The sequence below is a fragment of the Rhagoletis pomonella genome, unplaced genomic scaffold (assembly GCF_013731165.1).
Source record: "Rhagoletis pomonella isolate Grant_MI unplaced genomic scaffold, Rhpom_1.0 Rhpom_scaffold_00064, whole genome shotgun sequence".
Taxonomy (NCBI): Eukaryota; Metazoa; Arthropoda; class Insecta; order Diptera; family Tephritidae; genus Rhagoletis; species Rhagoletis pomonella.
The window spans coordinates 66,583-83,360 of NW_023458618.1; positions in this window are offsets into that span (position 1 = coordinate 66,583).

Genomic DNA, 16,778 nt, shown 5'->3' on the forward strand with positions numbered 1-16,778 from the left:
ATATATTCATGTGGTAGCAAGAGTATAAAAACATAAAATTACCTCATAAATTAAAAGCATAAGTATCACATGTATGCGTAGTCCAATTCACGAAATCATTTCATCGATCTGAGTAAAAACTAAGTGCATAAACTCTATTTCGCGTTAATCGAAATCATGAAATGGTGTTCATTCATTCAGTTTCTACATAAGCGCATGAAATGATTTCATGTATTGGCCTACGCATAGTGGTAGTAAATGACAGAATGAATTACAACAAACACATCCTTTTGACATAATGCAAGCAGAAAACGTTGGTTCAAATCATTCCGCAATCAAGTTGGACGTTTTGCCCACAAACATTGCAATTTTGCGAGCAGTCTCATTGTATAATCTCATTTTAACAATTTCATAGTTTCGGCTTACATTTATAAAATTCAACGAAAGCACGTACCTATTTCGGCTGAGTTATCCATTTTCGGTTATTTAGTGTACAAAAATTAAATGATTTTATACAACATGGCCATTAATGTAGCGATAAGTTGTACAACTTGCCAGAAAATCCAAATTTTTTGATCTTTCATACAACCAAGACATAAATTCATTCAACCGGCCCACAAACGGTGCAATCTAGAGCAAAAAACACCAAGTTGAACCAGCGGTCGCTGCGTTTATGGCTTTCTTTAAGACACATCGGGCGAAAATTTCAACTTCTCCTGTAACACTAGCTTATATGGCCTTGCTATCATCCTCACATATGTTCATCAGAGTGTACCAACGAAGGACGAGTTAATACAAGGCGATAGCAAGAGCACAAAACTACTATAGAAAATTACACGCACAATGACAAACATGAACAAATGTACAACAAACACATAATTTTTGACAATCAGTACAGTTCGCATTTATATCAACGAGCAGCTTATTAGATTTGTTTTCGTTTGTACTACATATGTGCATATATACATGTACACAAACATATGTACATACAAAAACATATGTACATACATGCAAATATATATACATACAACCATTCAAACATATGTACATACATGAAAACATTTATGTCCATAAGTACATACATATGCCCATCAGAACATCAACGAAGCCTGTTTGCTTCATCATAAATTTATCCATACAAACATATGTACATATGTATGTGTGCTTGGCAGCGGCAGAGCTGAAATGCGCAATGACTTCGTTCATACAAACATATATATGTATACATACCCTGCAAAAAATTGTGCGACTAATCTCTAAAGAGAGTATTCCGAGATTACTCTCAATCGGGTACAATTGGGCATTAATTAGTCGCAACTAGTCTCATACGGGTACTAATGGAGGTCAATTAGTCTCGACTCATCCCTTATGGGTATAATTGGAAATCAATTAGTCCCCAACTCATCTCTAACGGGTACTATTAACGATTTAATGATATGTACGCTCTTAGTCAATAAAATTTCATGTGCGGCGTTGGCACACAGAGAGAGTATTCGCCTAACAAAACGGAGCACCCCGGTTCGAATCTCAGCTGGCGGAAATTTTTATTTTTATTTTTTAAAAGTGACTAGTCGCTTTTTATACCCTTTCGGGTATAAAGGTGAACAATTAGTCTCTTCATAGGACATGCTCGAACAAAAGCGATCAGTTCATTCCATATAAAGAGATCAAAAGTGGTATTAGTCGCATGCTCCTTTGCGATTGCTCCCGGAGTCATCCCGGATTAGTCGCATTTTTTGCAGGGTACATACGTGCATCAAACATACATATATACATATGTAGGTACTCGTACCCGTCATGCGTCGCTTTATTTATTTTTTCCCCTTCCCTATACTACCTATATCTTCCTTCTCACTCATGTAACGTTTTCAGTTTTAAAAAATTTCACTCTCCATATTTGCGATACCGCCGCCTAAGAAGTTTCACTTCAAAAATAAATTACTTAAGGACGAGCGCATCTAAAAGTAAAACATTCTAAAAATAGAATTATTAACAAAAACCAACAGAACCAACGACCGACCACATGATCAAGTTCAAATAGCAGCGGAATAAATGCGCTTCATTGTATTAGGCTTAACACATGAAAAATGTGGAAACGGCAGCAACAGTTAACGTGGCGAACTTAGCTCAGTGGGTTAGACTACCGAGTTAGGCGGCTGGGGCCGGTGGATCAAATCCCAGTTGAAGAAGTCTGATGAGGAGATGTGGTGATCTCCGAAACAGCAGCTATAACTTCTACCAAAATGTAAATTGTTGTTTTTTCCACAAAAATTTGCATTAAAAGACGGCCTCAAGCTGTGTGCCAACATCAAGGCGCATGCCACAAATTGGAGGAGAAGCTCGACCAAACACTAACATATTATGTAAGCACCAATCTATTATTGTTGTTAATAGACAGCACCACCATTTTTACATACAGCCCTTTAAATTAAAAAAAAAATAACTTATATATGTTGATTATTGAATTCTTGTACTGCTCTAAGTTATTTAAATGGATATTCCGAATGGTTGACGATACTAGTCTATTTGTCCCAAGTTGCATAAAGTCGGAATGTAGGGACTCTAGAGCTTGCTTGGTCTATCTTAGACCCTTACTTACATTTTCACAAAAATGAGGAACATGAAAAAACAGCATGTACTTTCGGTTTCACGGTGATCTTCAAATCACAATAAATAATTTGGAAATTAGAAATAAGTGATTAATAACACAGGTTTACAAAAAAAAAGTGAATGCATATTAACCCAAACCTATATATCCCTATGTTATTCGACGTGCTGAATGCGAATCCGAGGTCCGTTAGCCTCCATCACATCAGGTTTGTGGTCATTTGAAGGTCAAGTAGGTAAAAATTCATTGAATAAACCTGAAAATTCAATAAAATTCATCGGAATTTGACTTTGGGATGAGCTTGGCATGACCTCCAGATGACCTTGAGGAATCAAGGGACCTCCATATTCGGTTTCAGTGACAATAAAAACAATTTTTTTTTTTAATTTTTATTGAATACATTTTATGTCCTATTTGACTTTCAAATGACCTCGAAGTTGACATTATGGAGGTTAACGGACCCCGGATTCGGGTTCAGCGAGTGTAAAACCTTACGTATATGAATTTTCAGGTTTATTCAATGAATCTTTCCCAACTTGACCTTCAACTGACACGAACCTGACGTGGTGGAGACTAACGGACTTCGGATTCGCATTCAGCGTGTCGAATAACATAGGGATATATAGGTTTGGTTTAATATGCATAAGCTTTGTAATTTGTGTCAAGAGCCAAAGAAAAACACATCATCATAACAGTTTTAAAACCATTGAATCACTTGACATATTTTAAACAGTGGATACTGCACATTAGCCGCAATAAATCTGGCTTCTCTGATATGATTTTGCAAAAGCAGAGATTTAAAAGGTCCCTGAAGTAATCACTACAACATTCACCGATTGGTTTAGCGCACATGCCATAAGCACTATATTAATGCCGCTAAAAAAAATTTGTGCTCTGTAAATTTTGATAAAACATCTCTTCAGTTGAAGTAAGCACTACGCTATCAATATCTCTGGAACCAAAAAGCACATATATTTCTGCCTTACGGCATAATTTAATGCTTATCTAGTGCCAATTTATGCAGTAAAAAATTTTTTCTCTGTAAAATTTGGTAAAAACATGTAGTAGCCATGTCTCCAGCTACACTATCAATATCTCTGGAACCAAAAAGCGCATATACCTCTACCCTACGGCATAATTTAGTGCTTATCAAGTGCCGATTTATGCCGCAAAAAAAAAACATTTTTTTCTCTGTAAATTTTTGTAAAAATATGTAGTAGCCATCTCTTCTGCTGAAGTAAGCACTACACTCTCAATATCTCTGGAACCAAAAAGCGCATATACTTCTACCGTATGGCATGATTTAGTGCTTATCTAGTGCCGATTTATGCCGCAAAAAAAAAAAAATTCTCTGTAAACTTCGGTAAAAACATGTGGTAGCCATCTCTTCAGCTGAAGTAAGCACTACAATATCAATATCTCTGGAACCAAAAAGCGCATATACTTCTACCTTATCTAGTGCCAATTTATGCCGAAAAAATTTTTTTTCTCTGTAAATTTTGGTAAAAACATGTAGTAGCTCTTCAGCTAAATTTATGTGAAGGGAACAAATTGTCCAAAATCGCCAAACAAATGATTATCAAATTAAAGAGGAAATCTTGTAGGGACTAATCTCGGGATCCGAGGACCTCGCAAAACATTCAACATTGTTGGCTGCAACTCCTGTTCAGATTTAGGGGTTGCTCGAATGAAATGGCTTAATCTTTGTTCGTTCCAGTCTACTGTATTGCCTAATAGTATTATCGACCATGTCGTACAGCACGCGGGCATTAATAGGAATCAGCTTGTTTGCTACAAATTAATTAAAAAATATGCGCGTGAAAACGCTGTCAAATGGGTGAATTTCCAACTTGGAATTTCGTCTGCACTATTCGCTAAGGTGCTTTCCCCTGACCTTTTGCCGGCTGGCGTTAATGTTCGCCCGTTTGGTTTTTTCCCTGAGGAGGGCCGTAAGGAACTCAGTTAGCTCCACTACGCCGCAAGCTAGTTTAGATATGCCTAAGAATTGTAATAATTTAAGAATATATTTTCAAAATATCTCCGGACTAAGAACAAAATCTGATCTGGTTATGTCATTCAGTTCCCAACAGGACTGTTATATTTTCGTTATTGTTGAAACATGGCTTACTGACGATTTTTTCGATGCGGATTTTTTCGACCCCATGCTCTTTGTTGTCTTTCTGAAAGACAGAGACGCTGCTAAGACTGTTCACTCCAGGGACGGAGGCGTCTTGTTTGCAGTGAATCGAAAATTCCGCGCTTCATTGATTAACCTGAATAATACTGACTCACTACTGGATCAGCTTTGCGTGCGTGTTGATGGGTCATCAATTTCTGGTTCTTTGTTTCTATTTGCTTCGTATATTCCACCAAAAAGTGTGGATAGCCTATATAGGGCACATGCTGAGAACATTACATATTTTGGTCACAATACGATGGGGGACAATTTTATCTGTGTATTCGGCGATTTTAATCTTAGAAATGTTAAGTGGTCAAATAATTATACTACCATCGGGCCTACTCCTAATAATCTACCTTCCTTTTATGAATCTTATCTTATCGCATAATAATACTTTTGTAAACGAGCTCGAGAGAATTTTGGATTTAATTTTCATTTATGATGGGGTAAATTACAACATTACCAAATGTCTTACCCCAATTATAGCAGAAGGTCTGCATCATGTTTCGCTCATTGGATGGAGATGCAATTTTATCATTTCGCACCGATCACTATAGGTACTAGTAATATTACCTTCAATTACGCTCGCTGTGACTTTGAAGGCATTAACAATTTGTTCGCAGATTTGAAATGGTCCGACTTGCTCGACGACTTGGATGCCGACAACTGCTTTACGACATTCAAGACAATTTTGTTTGACATTTGTTCTGCCAACATTCCCACCGTCAAAAGTAAGCCATATAAACTATCTTGGTATAATTCTCGATTAAAGAAGCTCAAAAATCAGCGAAATGAATATTACAACAAGTACAAATCAAAAAGTCAGAGTTACTACTCAATGTACAATCGATTTTTAAAAGAGTTTAACTGCCTTGATAAGTTTCTTTAATTTCGAACTTAATATTAAATCTAACCCCAAAGCCTTCTAGAATTTTGTTAAATCGAAAAAATCAAGCTCTACTATTCCATCTTCAGTCTTCCTCAATAATAAATATGCGGATACTCCCGCTGATGTTGCTAATCTGTTCGCTGATTTCTTCAAATCCATCTGCGAGTGTGATTTAGACACAAATCTTGATATTGGGCCTGCATCCGGTGTAAGTTCCTCATTTGGCTTTGGTTTCCTATACCTATAATACGTTGATGTAGCGATTGATGTAGGTGTTGTTGATCTGAAGACTTCCGCAAGTACTGACATTGATGGAGCATCCGCCCTTTTATTAAAAAACTGTTCAGCACTAATCCTTCCATTAAAAATTATCTTTAACAAGTCTCTTTCTACTGGGGTATTTTTAGACGCTTTGAAATTGGCCTCTATAACTCCAATTTTCAAAAGCGGAAACAAAAACGATATTAGTAACTAGTGCATCTCAGGTGGATTGTATCTACACAGACTTTTCGAACAAGGTGTCGCATAGAATTTTAGTCGCGAAATTCGAACGCCTAGGTAGTATTCTCGGGCCAATGCTTTTTGGTTTGCTTATAAATGACATTAGTTCATGCTTCTCTTTTTCAAATTATCTGTTATACGCCGATGATTTGAAAATATTCTCGAATATAACGAGCGCTGCCGACATGCTCAATCTTCAAACAGAGTTTGACAACCTGCACGCTTCAATCGCGCCTTTCCCTTAATGTCAATAAATATTTTCTTGTTACTTCCTCTAAGTCCCCGCATGTGTTTGTTATCTCGTATCGTATCTCAGGCAGCACACTGCAGCTTATCAGAGAAATTAAGGACCTTGGTGTTACATTTGACATCAAGCTCTCCTTTAATGGCCACATCGATTTCATAATTTCTAAATCATATGCTATGCTTGGCTTCGTCAGGACGAATAGTGCCGAGTTCGCTAATCCATATACCTTAAAATGCACGATCCAGAAAATAAAGGTCGCGCCATTCGCGGACCGCTAACCCTCTCTTCGTCGATTTGACAGCATCCACCCAATCGCTGAAGTCATAATATACTTTTGTTTACATTCACTGTTGCCAACTTGATGCTTTTCGCGCCAAATTTAGTGGGTATTCAAAACGCGAACATTTTTGAGATTAGTGCTTGGTGCGTTTTTGGTGCTTTTGTTTTTAGTTTGAAGACTTGAAATTAGGAAATCTTAAAAATATTTTACAAAAATTTAAACAAAATCATGGCACAGTGACAATCATAAGCGACAACGAAATATGTGCAGCACCTTCAATCATGCCAGAAGAAATCGACCGTTGTGCAAGAAACATTGATTTTTATTAATTTGAATCGGCATCCTTACAATAAAATTATGTATTCATATAAAGTCCGTAAAATACACCAATAAAAATTTGGTGCTTTTTCAAATTCAAAACTTGGCAACACTGCCTTTTGTTCGATGCTTCCTCTTTTGCTTGTCGAGTTCGTCTTGCTCTCGCATTCAGGTAAATTTTGACGTCACGGCCAGTTGCTCTCAGCTCGATTGGCGCAATCTTGTATTCTATCATTCTTGCTTAAAACGGTTATATACCTTGTTCGTGCGCTCCCATCTGGAATATGCTGCTTTTGTCTAGCGTCCGTCACATCAAATTAAGATTGACAGGATTGAGCACGTTCAAACGGTGTTCCTTAAATACGCTTTACGCTCCTTACGTGACAGTTAAATTAAATACTTTTTAACCTTCTCTGCAAGAATTTATTGTTCATAGACTATAATAATAAATAAATTAATTAATAAAAATTATGTGAAATAATTTTCCTTTTTAATCAAACGCGGGCAACAAACATAGTTTTTAATGCAAATATTGATATAAAATTTGATTTATCTGCCGCTAGTATGTTAATTTAGTGACCAAAGTATTCGCTGCTAAGCGTTCATTGTAGTAACGCCCGTGTACTCGCGCTGCTGTCAAAGCGACGCCGGTGCCAACGCAACGTCAAAGTTGTATGTTTTGCTACTTCGACTATGGGTTTGTAATCACTGTCTCAAACAAAAACAAGTAAGAGCAGCGCTGTCTTCGGCTATGCCGAAGGCTTCATACCTTTCATGAACATCTGCAAATTTTACTTTGACAGATTACTGCTTTTGAATACATCTGCATACATCGATAGAGGAGTTACATACTTAAATAAAAAATCGCATCTAAACAATCAGAGGTATGGAAGATATACTTTATATGGCACCAATCTAAGTGATTTTCACTGCTATGTGATCGGTATGTAAACCGGTAACACAATTTATTGGGTTTAGCTTCCTACATAAAGGAGATACATATATCGCAAAAACTGGTATCTGAACAATCAGTGGTACAAGAGATTAAGATTATACAGCATAGATTTTGACGATTTTCTCAGTAGACTTTGTATTATTATTTAAAAAATAGCTTACGAAATTTATCGGTTTTAGCTGTTCAAATAAAGAAGTTGTACAGTAAAATCCCATATCTGAACAATCAGATGTATGGAAGATATATGTTGTAGTCATCCGATCCTTGTTATTTTCACTGTAAGTATTCTGTTAATAATGAGTGAAAATGGTGCGAAATTTCATGTTCCTAGCTGCATAAATGGAGGAGTTATGATAAAAGACCTCATATCTGAACAATCAATTGTATGGGGTCTGCAGGTTATAGTGACCCGATCTTTGTTATTTTCACTGTAAGTCTTCTGTTGATAATAAGTGAAAACAGCGCGAAATTTCATGGTCCTAGCTACATAAATGGATGAATTATAACGAAAAGTCTCATATCTGAACAATCAGTTGTATGGGAGCTATAGGTTATAGTTACCCGATCTTTTTAATTTTCACTGTAAGTTTTCTGTTGATAATTATTGAAAACAGTGTGGAATTTCATGTTCCTAGCTATATAAATGGAGGAGTTATAACGAAAAATTTTATATCTGAACAATCAGTTGTATGGGAGCTATAGGTTATTGTGACCCGATCTTTGTAATTTTCACTGTAAGTATTCTGTTGATAATGGGTGCAAGTACTGCAAAATTTCATGTTCGTAGCTGCATAAATGGAGAAGTTATAACGAAAAATCTCATATCTGAACAATCAGTTGTATGAGAGCTATATGTTATAGTGGTCCGATTCTTCCGGTTCCGACAAATGATTAATACATTATAAAAATACACCCACCTACCAAATTTGATCCGGATATCTCGAAAACTGAGAGACTAGATTGCATACAAACAGACGGACAGACAGACAGACGGACAGACGGACATGGCTAAATCAACTCAGCTCGACGTTTCGATCATATAAGTGTACATTTTAATGGGTCTATCTCTTTTTGTTCTGGTACTTACAAACATCGGACCAAAGTTATAATACCATTTCATGCTCATGAAATGTATAAAAATTACAATTGAAAGCAAGCGGGAGCTCGCAAACTGCTCGGTGTGCGATAAAAACTTGGCTTCGTTCTTTTTCGTACAGAGAAGATGACCAGTTACATTGTGAGTGTACAGCGTGCATACTTGTCTGTATCGTTGATGTAGCTGATTTTTGGTTCAAAATTCTAATAAAGACGAAATACAATATTTTAATCGTGTTTAAATTCTAAACAGCGAACCATAAATCGCGACTGGTTACGATTAATTAGAAATAAAAGTTCGGTATTTGTGGAGAAGTGTAAAGAACAGATCCTGGGAAGCTGTTTCTACAATGGTATGTATTATTCAGGTTTGTGATTAATCAGTTTTCTGATTAATAAAATTAATTTAAACTTTTAAACCAAATTCTCAAAAATCAACAGTAGTTTATAGCCACTTATAACTTGTACTTTATTATACTGAAATTGAGTGAGCTTACAAAACTGCATACTCTAAAAAATTGTGTTTATAAAAGTTGAAAATTTTGGTGAAAATTTTTCGAATTTTCCTGAATTTTGTAAAAACAGAAATTATTTTTTGCGGCATAAATAAGCACTAAATTATGCCGTAAGGTAGAAGTATACGCGTTTTTCGGTTCAAGAGATATTGATAGTGTAGTGCTTACTTCAGCTGCAGTTTTTACCAAAATTGACAGATAATTTTTTTTTTTTTTGTGGCATAAATTGGCACTAGATAAGCACTAAATCATGCCTTACGGTAGAAGTATATGCGCTGTTTGGTTCCAGAGATATTGATAGTGTAGTGCTTACTTCAGCTGAAGAGGTGACTACTACATGTTTTTACCAATATTTACAGAGAAAACATTTTATTGCGGCATAAATTGGCACTAGATAAGCACTAAATTATGCCGTGGGGTAGAAGTATATGCGCTTTTTGGTTCCAGATATAGTGATAGTGTAGTGCTTATTTCAGCTGAAGAGATAGCTACCACATGTTTGTACCAAAATTTACAGAGTACTAAATTTTTTTAGCGGCATAAATTGGCATTAAATAAGCACTTATTTATGGCATGTGTGTTAAACCAATCGGTGAATATTGTAGTGATTACTTCAGGTACCTAGCTTTAAATCAGTAGCAACAGTTCCTGGTAAATTCACAATTAGCAGTAATGACCATAGACACATTTTGGTAAATTTCTGAAGTGTTAGCAATAATTGCAAGCAACACGACTTTTTTACGCCACTATTATTTATTAAAATGTTTCGCTAGCGCGTTATCACAATATCTCCGTCGCTTCACCGGTATTAACGCATCTCCGGATTATATTAAATCGCTTTCTGACTGTGCGTCAATTGTAAAAATGTTATACATACGTTAAAACGTTGTGCGCGGTGCATATAAATTGTCTGGTACTTATGTTTACGTATGGTGCATAAAACATGCTAAGACATGTTAAAGCGTATACTGCCATGACTGTGTGTAGATCGTACATGATACGTTACAAAACAAATATATACTGTAAGGTTTCAATTTGTCTTCTAGATCGGGTGCGTGAACATTTTAAAAGAAATCGAATAATTTTTATTTAAAACTTGCAGACCCGGCGAAATTCGTCCTGCCCAATTTTTTTTTATTGAAACTTTTTGGTCCAACATTTTCACTAACAATTCACGTTTACGATTTTCATTGGCACATTCAATTGCTACGATTATGGTTTGGTGGTCATTTGCCGCTTTAAATAACCTAAGGTAAGTGTTATATCCGTGAAGAAGTTCTTGAAATTGTCCAACTGTGCAGCATTTCATAGCACGGTTATTCGCAAAACGATATAAATTTGAAGAATTTTTTCTCTTCACTCCCAGGCGGTAACAATGACCCAGTTCTATAGTGAATCTCTCCTAGAAGCTTTACAGTCTAGTTGGTGGCAATTTCAAAATGGGTGCGGATCATTGTTCTACAGAAATGCAATATACATATACTTATTTCAGACGAAACACCTTAAAAGCTTGAACGCATAATAGTACAGTGAAACCCGCTTAAAAACCCCCCCCCCCCCCCCGCATAAGTACCTAACCCGCTTAAGTTCCCAACATTTTTGGGCACCGTGAATTTTTTAATGTATTCTGAAGAAAATCCCTCTTTTAAGTACCTCCTCGCTTATGTACCCAACCCGCCTAAGTACCTATATTTTTCGTACCCCATTTACCATTTTACTTATAATTTTCGCCTCTTAAGTGCTTTTTTTTTAAATTTCCTCAAACATTAACATATTTTGAAATTCAGTGGTAGTGTTACGCACCTTTGACAATAAAATTCTAAAAAATCAATGGTAATTTTTAACCACTTGAAACTTGCGCACTAAAATTGAATGGGCTATAAAACTGTTTACTCATAAAAAATTTAAACACTTCTGAAAAATTTTGATGAATTTTTTTCAGTGTTCTGCAAAATTTTAAGCTTTTATTTCAAGTTTCTATGGTATTTGTTAGGGAATGAATTTTTTTAATTGAAAAATTTTAAAAATTAAGAAATAAACATAAATAAGTGGCAAACAATACAATGACTTTTTAATTTAATTCTTGTTAAAATGACATAACATTGCTTTATCTGTTTTTTGATAAAGTTTTCCTTTATGTGTTTACATGTTAAAATAATGCTACGATCTTGGTTTTAACTTACGTATACTTTATTAAATGTTCATGTTTTATTCAAGGACTTATTTATGTAAGTTAACAAGAAGATGTAACTACATCACAAATTATGTTCGCTTAAGTACCCGCATCGAGGTAATTAAGCGGGTTCTTTTAAGTACCCAACCCGCCTAAGTACCTCAAAAAGCTGACATTTTTCGTGAGGTACTTAAGCGGGATTTACTGTATTGGAAAATCACATCCATTGGGCCAATCGTAACACAGGAGAGTTCGATATACTCAATGGTGCAACACGTCGATTTAATCTGACCTTCACGGCACTTTTTCTCAGTTGGCTATTTTTAGTAATAACTCGACTCCAGCGCCACTTGGCAGCACGTTTTTGCAATAGTACTGCTCTTACCATTACCAATACATATTTAAAATATTAGCCAAATCGGATCATAAATACATTTAGTAATAACTCAACTACAGCGCCAACTGTGAAACTAAACCATCCAGGGACCCACTCAAACACACATAAAAAATTTCGTCCAAATCCGTACAACCATTTAGGAGGATTTCACTCACAAACACAACTACAGAAGAATTATAAATATACTCAAAGATAGCTAAAAGTCGGTACGTTTGTAGGCCTTACGCCCCCTTTTCAAAAAGCCCCAATTTTCTCCATGAGTTTAGGCTTGATTTCATATTTATACATACAAATCTCCATACGAAGTTCCAGTACTGTACCATGGATACCTTCAGAGATATGCAGTATAAAAATTCGGTTTGTATGGGGGGTATCACGCCCCCTTTTACAATAGCTCCAATTTTTCTCCAAGAGTATGCGATTGATTTCATATATCTCCATACCAAGTTCCAGAACTCTACCATGAACACTTCCAGAGATATACAGTATGAAAATTTGGTTTGTATGCGAGGTGCCACGCCCCCTTTTACAATATTCCGAAATTTTCATCAAGATCAAGCAATTGATTTCATATATAGCTATACTAAGTTCCAGTACTCTACCGTTAACAATTTCAGAGATATGCAGTATGAAAAATTCGGTTTGTATGTGAGGTACCACTCCCCTTTTCCAATATCTTAAGTTTTTCTGCAAGAGTATGCGATTAATTTCGTATATCTCCATATACAGTTCCAGAACTCTACCACGAACACTTCCAGAGATATGGAGTATGAAAAAATTCGGTTTGTATTGGAGGTGCCACGCCCCCTTTATATATAGAATTTTTTTAGCCTAAAACCATCCTTGGCAGTTGTCTGAAGTTTCAAAAAAATCCGTTCAGCCGTTCTCGAGCTCTGCGAACACTAAAAAAAAACGGCTTTCAAAATACATATTAGTCTAGATAAATTATACATTATTATTATATTTTGCCTGTGTCCGTTGTTTCTTATTATCGCAAAAAAAGTGACGAATTCGTCCCTTGATATGGTGGTTGCTCAAAGCTATTTATATTTGAAATTGCAAGAAAATTGGAAAACAGGATCCTATACGCTTATCCAGCAAAAAGCTACGTAAAAAATTTTAATCAAATCGGACCATAGATACGATTTTTCGAATAGATCGGTCCCTGGTCCACTTCCCCGAAAAAGCATCCTATATGCTAATCTAGGCAGAAAGCTACCTACATACCAAATTTTAAGCAAATCTGACCATACATACGATTTATTCGAATAGATCGGTCCCTGGTCCACTTCTCGAAAAAAAGGATAATTTATGCTAATCCAGGCAAAAGGCTACCTACGTACCAAATTTTAAGCAAATCGAACATTAAATACGATTTTTTTCGAATAGATCGGTCCCTGGTCCACTTTCCGGAAAAAAGAATCCTTAATGCTAATTTTGGCAAAAAGCTACCTACGTACCAAGTTTTAAGCAAATCTGACCATAAATACGATTTTTTCGAATAGATCGGTCCCTGGTCCACTTTGCGGAAAAACGGATCCTATATGCTAATCTAGGCAAAAAGCTACCTACATACAAAATTTTAATAAAATCTGACCATAAATACGATTTTTTCGAATAGATCGGTCCCTGGTTCACTTCTCGGAAAAAAGGATTCTATATGCTAATCCTGGCAAAAATCTACCTACGTACCAAATTTTAAGCAAATCGGACATTAAATATGATTTTTTTCGAATAGATCGGTCCCTTGTTCACTTCCCGGAAAAAGGATCCTATATCGGACCATAATAAGATTTTTTCGAATAGATCGGTCCCTGGTCCACCTACCGGAAAAGTAAATTTCATGAAAGTCGGATCAGCCGTTCGCGAGATTACCTGTAACCAAAAAAAGGGACTTCTCTTTATATAATTAGTATAGATATGTATCTTTTCCTGTCATAAATATATCGATGGTACTCTACAATAACAACACAATTCAAAATTCAAGAAATAAAAACTCGTACTATTGTTAAGTGGCTCATGTCTTTAATCGTTGTCTTATTCATGTATAATCTTTACTACTTACTTTAGTTAGGATTAGACATGGGTTAGCCAAGGATTAGAGACATGAGCCTCTAAACAGTAATAAGGGATTTGATTTTTGGAATTTTGAGTCGTGTCGTTATTGCAGAGGACCATCGATATGTGAATTCATATATTTCGATAATAAAATAAATTCGAGCATAAATACGATTTTTATTTACATATACAAATGTAACTCAATTTCAGCGCCACCTGGCGGCAAATTTTTTTCGAAAGAAATCTTTTTCCTGTTATCAATACATATTTTGAATCTGAGGATAATCGGACCATAAACACGATTTTTTAGTAATAACTCGACTCCAACACCACCTGGCGGCTTTTTTTTGCAATGGAATTGCTTTTCCTATTGTCAATACATATCTCGAAAAACACGATATAAAATTCTTCAAATGTTAAGGTCATAGTATGAATTATCCGCCGAAGGTGGTGTTTCATACTCTTGACGCCTGCCTCCCAGATACCGCCAAAATTTGGAGCACCGGGGGGTATGAAGTGCCATGTCAGGCCGATTGTAGAGCCGTAACTAGTGGCAGCTCGTAGCTCAGCTTTGAACGCACGTATCTCTTCTTGAATTAGAGCGTTGGCTCCAATGAATGTTGTCTCATGGTCACTATATAAATCAGAGCCAAATCCACGTGCCGATACGTATCGTGTTAGCGCTGCAAGAAACGCTTCCGTCGTCGTATCGCTGACGAGCTCGAGATGTACTGCTCTTGTGGCCAAGCACACAAAGAGCGCCACGTAGCCTTTGTAGCTACGGTGGCCTCGACCTTTAGTTGTTCTTATGTTGAAGGGGCCCGCAAAATCCACGCCGCTGTGCATGAACGGCGCTGACGCATTGCAGCGGGCAGGGGGAAGATCGCCCATTATTTGCGTTTGAGGCGAACATTTGTAGCAGAAGCACCTTACACAGTTACTGGTTATTCGCTTAACAGCTTGCCGTCCGTCGATAATCCAAAACCGCTGACGAACGTACTGGAGTGTGCCACCATGAAGAGTGCACTGATGAGCTTGTCTAATGGCGAACATGGTGAGATGATAATCCTTTGGTAGGATGACAGGGTGTCGCTCTGAGACTGGAATATTTGCGTTCGTCAAGCGACCGCCGACGCACAACATCCCATTTTTGTCTAACATGGGATTTAGCTTCAACAGTTTGCTCCTCTTGTTGACTGCTTTAGTATCATTGAGAGCTGTGATGTCGCTCTTGAACGTGATAGCTTGTACGCGCTTGATCCAAAATTTCATGACAGCTTCGCGCTCGCTCCACAAACACATCATGCCAGTCTCATGGGCCATACCTCGCGAGGCCCGTATGAATCGGAAATACCAAGCAGTGATTACTAACAGTCTTTCAAGCGTCGAATAGTTTTCCAGGATGAACCAATCAGACGGAATGATACGTGCCGTTGTAGCTTGCACAGGTTTGGATTCGGAGAGCTTTTCTGGTGCCTTTAGCAAAGGCTGTGGCCAACTGGCTTCTCGTTGGCTAAGCCAGGAGGGCCCATGCCACCATAGGTGATGATCTACAAGCTGCGCCATGGTCAGTCCTCGTGAGGCACAATCAGCAGGATTGTCGGCCGTGTTAACATAACGCCAGTCGCTTACAGTAGTCGCCTCTTGTATCTGGCTAACACGATTCGACACGAACTCTTTTAGCGCTCCTGGATCGGATCGTATCCACCATATTGTAGTCGTAGAGTCTGACCACATATAAGTAGATATAGAGGGTAGCTTAAGCGTATCTCTTACCTTTTTCATCAGGCGAGCAGCAAGTACGGCTGCACATAGCTCGAGCCGTGGTACTGTAACTTTCTTTAACGGTGCCACTCGTGTTTTCGACATCAATAGGTGAATGTGGACGGATGATTGAGCGACAACCTTTAAGTACACTACAGCGGCGTATGCGTGCGTAGATGCATCTGCAATCAATATCAACAGGATCAATGGTTTTCAGCACAGCGCTTGAGTTGGAATTCCACTTTCGCAGGGCGAAGCCACCTGCGCGAAGAAGGCCTTGCAGTTCTCGACGTCGTCTGCAAGCATCCTCGACACTGTCTGCCCCCGTTAGAACATCATCCACGTAGAACTCATTAAGCAAAATCTGAGCAGCGTCAGGAAAGTGGCAGCGTTCGTCAGCAGATAGAGTGTGCAATACTTTAATGGCCAGGTATGGCGCGCAATTGGTACCATAAGTTACAGTTTTTAATCTGAAATGTGTTGGTTCTCGATGCGAGTTAGGTCGCCAAACAATACGCTGCAAGTCAGTATCTCTTTCGTCCGCCAAGATCTGACGGTACATCTTGCCGATATCCCCAGTGAGCGCAATTCGGTTTAGACGCCAATTTAGTACAACAGCAGTCAGGTCGTTCTGTAACTTAGGACCAGAGTATAAGCAATCATTAAGAGACTTACCACTGTTGCATCGTCTTGAGGCGTTGAAGACGACCCTTAATTTCGTTGTGCTGCTGGATGTTTTCCAGACGCCGTGGTGGGAGAGATAACAGATGGGCGTTGAACATTCTTCTTCCCTAGTAATGCTCACCATATGTTGCAATGA